Below are 5,297 nucleotides of genomic sequence, written 5' to 3' on the forward strand. Positions count from 1 at the left end.
TGTGCGGGGAGAAGGGTGCAACAATGAATGAATGGAATCCCAAAATCTCTGTAGATGTTCATTGAAATGAAAAATAAACAACCTAAATTTTTTTTAAAAAAAAATTGGTTTGAAATGGGAAGGAACTGGTGTGAAAAACAGCGTATTTGAATTTTGTAAATAAACTAATTTTAAAAAGAAAAAAAATGCCTAGTGTCAAACACATGTTCAGAAATGTTTGATATCATCCAAGTAGAGTCACGTGTTTACTGATATTTGCAGACTTATTTCTATCATGGTTTTTAATGTTTTCTTTTTATCTTTACTTATTTTTTGTCTTTTTTTCTTAGAGTTTATTAAACTGATTATATTTTCTTTTGTTTGATGTGAAGTTTTCTAGCTTATTTCTATCTTTTAGCAGAAATCTTCACTATTTTAGCATAAGTATCTATCTTAATCTATCTCAAGTTAGTCAATATCTGTAACCCTTTCTCCTCAAATACAAGAGCCTTAGAGCACTTTCACTTGTCCCCCTAACTTCCCCGTCCTATCTTAGTGCTTTTCTGTCGTCATTAGGTGCTGTCGAATTGACTAAGACTCATCCCGATCAGCGCCCTGCTTTCTCATGTGCCCTTCTCATAGTCTTTGATAGACCTGGGGCCATGCTGATGGTCACTGTTGTCAGCTGATCTCATTGAGAGTCTTCCTCTCTCTGCTCCTCTGCTTTTCTAAGCATGATGTCCTTTTCCAAGGACTGGTCCCTTCTAACAACAAGCCCAAAATATGTAAGATGAAGCTTCATCAAGCTTGCCTCCAAGAAGCAGCTTGGTTGCACTTTTTCCAAGACCTATTTGTTTGTTCTTTTGTCAGTCCCTGGGATACTCAGAACTCTTCTCCAACACCGCACTCAAAAGCATTGATTCTTCTGTCATCCTTTTTGACTTTCAGATCCATAACAAGTAACTGAAAAAGCTTGAAACTATAGCTTGAATAAGATACACCTTAGTCTTTAAATTGGTGTCATTACTCCCTGACTCCTTGGAAAGGCCTTTGACAGCACATTTATCGAGTATATCTTTTGACTTCCTGACTACTAGTGCCAATGATATTGTTTGTGGATCCAAACAAGAGGGAATCATCACAGCTTCAATCTGTTCTCCATCTATTATGATGTTGCCTATTGATCCAGTGGTGAACTCACCAAAAATTACTCCTTTAAATAATCTTATAGTTACATGTACCATGTTATGCAAATAAAATGTACTTTATACATTTTTATAGACTGAAGGAATCCGTACCAATATTTGTATGTGTTGCTCATTTCAATTTTTTTTCATCCAGTGGACTTAGTAGACTTGATGGCACATAACAACAACAACAGTGGCTTTAGTGTTAAAGATTTATGTTGGTGCCTGTTGACACAGAAGTTTAGTTGCCAGCAAAAGACTCTTACCAACATATCCTCAAGTTTCTAAAAACAGCCCCTCTCTTGGTAGGATTTCCTCCATACTCCACAAACCACTTTCTTTAATGCATAAAGAAATCACTTTTCCTGCCCCAGAAACAGCCCTCAAGAGCACAGCTGACCAGGAAGAATGCAGGTCTGCACACCTTGGGCCACGCAGACAGCTGTATCTGGGTGGTGAATCTCCAACCTGTGCAGGTGCTCTGAGACTGGTTATAAGAGCCACAAGTGCAGAGAGTTTAGGCATTCCTTACTTAAATGAGATGCACCCAACTGGCCACATGGGTCTCTCTAGCATCCTGTACCGCCCTGCTGCTCAGCTTCACAAGGGGTTATCGCCACCAGACCTAAGTGTTTACACGGCAAGTAGCCCCTGCCCACCGTGGGACCAACTCATGCACAGCCCAATGCCCCTCTCCAGTGCGGCTCACTTGGGCACAGCTTGGCTGTAAGGAGTCCCACCGCCTTCAAGCCTGGCCACAAATGGCCTGAGGGCGCACGCAGAGCTTCAATTCATTATTTTCTCAATATTGAAGTACCACTAAATTTGATCTATAACTTCATGGAAATGTTTTGTAACTCTGTTGTTTTGACATTGCGTCAAAACTGACTTATAACTGACCAGTGAGTTTCGGCGGCTGTAAATCCCACAGGAGGAGATTGCCCCTCTTTCTCCTGTGGAGTCACTAGAGGATTTGAAGCACCAGAGAGGGGCCACCTTTGGGTTAGCAGCACAATTCCCTGTGAACTGTGCCACCAGAACTCCTTACCTTTTCTTGTTATTGTTATGTGTCATCAGTTGCAAATAGACTCCAATGATTGGAAAGTGGAATGTAAGAAATATTGATATAGGAAAATTGGAGATTGTTAAGGAAGAAATGGAACACATAAATATTGACATGCCAGGCACTGATGAAATGAAATGAAATGGATCGGCTTGGAACATTTTTAGACAGACAATCAAATGATCTACTCTGCTGGAAACGAAAAGAGAAAAAAATGAGGTTGCATCCATAGTTACAAAGACCATTTCTAGATCTGTCTTGAGATACAATATTGTGTCTGACAGGAAAATATCCATGTGCATACAAGGAAGACCTTATATAGTTAATACCACTATCAGTTCAAATTTATGCACCAACAACCAGAGCCAAAAAGAAGGAAATAGATGATTTCTACCAACTGTTGCAATCAGAAATCGACTGAACATGCAGCCAAGATACATTAGTAATAATGGGTGACCAGAATGCAAAAGTTGGGAGTAAGAAAGAAGTATAGGTAGTTGGGAAACATGCACTTGGTGACAGAAATGAGGCTGGAAACAGAATGATAGAATTCTGTAAAATCAGTGATTTTGTCATTGCAAATACCTTTTATAAGAAACACAAAAGGTGACAATAAACACGAACTTCACCTGACAGCCTACACAGGAATCCAGCAATCAGATTGATTTTATATGTGGGAAAAATCATTGGAGAAGCTACCTTTTCTACACAAATCAAAAAGGTAATACTTTTGAACTATTGAATGAGGGTGAAATTCATTCCTAGAAGCTGCCCAAGACATGCAGAGCATGCATAGACACACTAAGCAAGACATTTTTCTAAAATGCAATCATTTCTGTCCATTGTGTGTGTGTTTGTGTGTGTGTGTGTGTGTGTGTGTGTGTGTGTGTGTGTGTGTGTTTGCATTATCTATGTGAGCACAATATCCGCAAAAACACAGCCCATGTATTGTCTTGGGATGTTATCAAGTTTCTTCTGACTTGTAGCAATCAATTACAGTTAGAACTGACTCATTGGATTTCCTATACTGTAATCTTTATGATTAAGGGAGTTCTGGTGGCTCAAGATAGGCAATCTCCTCCCCTTTAATGTACAGCCCCTGAAAACCCATTGGAGGGTTAGTTATGAGCCAGTTCTGACTCAACAGCACACAACAACAACAACAGTCTTTATGATTACACAGGTACTAGCCCAGCATCCTGCTAAGAAATAAAAATTTAAAACAAGAGCAAGAAGTTCAGACTCTTCAAAAAGAAGACATGGAGTATTCAAAATGCTTAGCAAAAAATCTCAAAAGGGTCAGCCAAAATAGAATCTATACATGGAATACCTTCTTCAGAAAATATAAGAAAAAGTTAAATCGGACATTCATCCTTAACTAAGGATGAAGTATGTGCTCTCTATTGAGTTCCTTTCCGGCTATAGGAGTCGATTCAGACCCCACAGTGATGAAAACCAATTCCATTCTTTTGGGAGATATTATATATATATATAGGGGGTGTGTGTGTGTGTGTGTACACACACACACACACACACACATAATATAGTGTAACATTGAGCCAGAACCCAACTTATAGCTGACCGGTCAGTGGGTTTTCGGAGGTACTAAATCACACAGGAGATCGCTCCTCTATCTCTTGCAGAGTGGGTAAGAATTCGAACCTCACACCTTTGGATTGGCAAAGTAGTCCCTTCTACTAGGCTATTAGAGCTCTAGATAGATAGATAGATAGATAGATAGATAGATAGATAGATAGATAGATAGATAGATAGATAGATAGACAGACAATATTGCTAAGCTATACTAAGTATAAAATATTCCAAATATTTTTGTTTTATTAAAAGGAAATGTTCTAAAAAAATTTTTTAAAAGGGAAATGTTCTACATATTGTCTACATTATAGGATTTGTTTCTTATTTGCTTCTGAAGAACTTCTACCAGAGGAAGTCCATATGAAAGAATTTTTTTAAAGTAAAGGAGCAAAGCTTCCCTGAAGCATTTTAATGAAATATTTGTCCTTAAGGTCTTTAGACTTTCCAAGAGAAATCCATGTTCCTCCACTCCAAGAGTATGTTTGTCTTGCCCATGAAAATGCTTCAGTTCAATTCGACAAACATCACTGACGTCATAGAGTGTATGGTGTCACATTCTGGGGTCACAGAAGTAAACAGGAGAAGGTCCCTGACCTTAAGAAACTCATAGTCTAGACAATATTTAATACAAATTGGAAATGGTAACTTATAAGTGTTTTTATTTCTTTTTATTATTTATGGGTCTATTTAGAATCTTTGATGTTCCTCTGAAATAATTTTTCCCTCCTGAAAAGTGGTAGATTGTATTTAGCTTTGTTGTGGACTTAATCCATATGGTTTATAGAATAAAGGGGTATCTCAACAGTCTCTTACGTGAATTTAATTTTTGCTTTAGGACTGCAAAACATCAGAATAAAAAGAAAAAATCCAGAAGGAGCCTCCTCGTTCTCTAAAGCCCAAAGCCCCTTCTCTCACTTCTCTTGGGGCACCTCCCACTGTTCATCTTGTACTTTCACTACTTGCACATTTAATTTCTCTTATTTCCACAACCCGAATCTAAGCGCCGGATGATAGCAGTCATGTCTGTTTTACTATTTCTATTCCCTGAAGATCACATAGGGCTGTGCTCAAAAATGTATTTTATTTCATTGACCCATCCCAAAGTCCTCAATTTCTAGCAAAAATGTGGGGACTCAATGATGTGAAATGTCTTGTTAAAGGTTGCATACAAGGAGGGGGGCAGAGAGACTGACGACAACATTAGGACCCAGGTCATTTGACTCGCCTCGTTATGAGACATTCAGTACACTTCTCTGGTCTAATTCAGGGCTTCTCAGACTTCCATATGCACACAAGACACCTGGGGGATGTTGCTTATCTACTGATTCAGTAGGTCTGAGTAGGTCTGTATTTCTAACAAGCTCCCAGTGCTGATTCAAGGATTCCGCTTCGGAGGTGATGATTTAAAAAGAACAACCAAGTTCAAGAAAGAGAAGGACTCAGTCTTTCTTTTTTTTTAACTTCTTTTTAATTTA

Source organism: Elephantulus edwardii, unplaced genomic scaffold (assembly GCF_000299155.1).
Source record: "Elephantulus edwardii isolate Elephantulus edwardi_28Jun2011 unplaced genomic scaffold, EleEdw1.0 scaffold00015, whole genome shotgun sequence".
NCBI classification, from domain to species: Eukaryota; Metazoa; Chordata; class Mammalia; order Macroscelidea; family Macroscelididae; genus Elephantulus; species Elephantulus edwardii.